Here is a 645-nt window from a genome sequence, read left to right as displayed (position 1 = left end):
GTCGTGCCCCCCGGGTGGGGGGGGGGTCGAGCAGAAGGTCCCTGCCTACATCGGGGCTGGGTGCAAGGCTCCAGCTTGGTGTGGGCAGGGCAGACTGGGCAAAGGGCCCCGCTTTGGGCTTGGGGAAAGGCAGCAGAATGAACTGCAGTCCCCACCCCGCACTATTCAAGCCCTGGAGTTTGCTGAGGGGCTCAAAGAGGCTGGTGACAGGCCCGTAAGGACCTGTCCCCGTGCCACATGGTCGGTCTGGGAGCACGGAGGTCCCCAGGTGCAATCCCTGCTTGAGCAGGACTCATGCAGTCAGCCTGTGCCCACACTGCTCGACCCCCAGCCCCCAGGGCACTTTTTTTGGAGCCCCTGACCCGGGCCAGTCCCCAGGCCGTGCCCAGGACAGGCGAGACCTGCTAGTCGGCTCGAGCCAAAGTCAGGCCAGAAATGGCAGTGAAAACTGGAAGAATGAGTTCCCGTTGAGGGGAGCCTTCCCTGTTCCTGTTCATGTACCAGCACTGACGTAGCCGAACGAACCCAGGCAGGAAACGGTGCCGGGAGAGCCATGGTGGCAGATGGCAGAGAGCAGAGCAAGCTGCAGCCACCTTGCCGCGGCACCAACCCAGCACAGCTCCCGGGGCGTCTGCTGCCGGCAGG

At 64.3% G+C, this 645-nt stretch overlaps 1 protein-coding gene across 1 annotated transcript in view; it reads right to left on the bottom strand.

The window, feature by feature from the left end:
• Positions 1-645, bottom strand: part of SRL (sarcalumenin) — a gene marked incomplete at its 5' end in the record, with an annotated part of 13,705 nt that overhangs the window by 3,999 nt on the left and 9,061 nt on the right. The gene's annotated exons all lie outside the window — the stretch shown is intronic.

The sequence above is a fragment of the Phaethon lepturus genome, unplaced genomic scaffold (genome assembly GCF_000687285.1).
Source record: "Phaethon lepturus isolate BGI_N335 unplaced genomic scaffold, ASM68728v1 scaffold31651, whole genome shotgun sequence".
NCBI classification, from domain to species: Eukaryota; Metazoa; Chordata; class Aves; order Phaethontiformes; family Phaethontidae; genus Phaethon; species Phaethon lepturus.
Note: the sequence above shows the minus strand (reverse complement) of the source record. Positions and strands in the feature narration are given on the sequence as shown.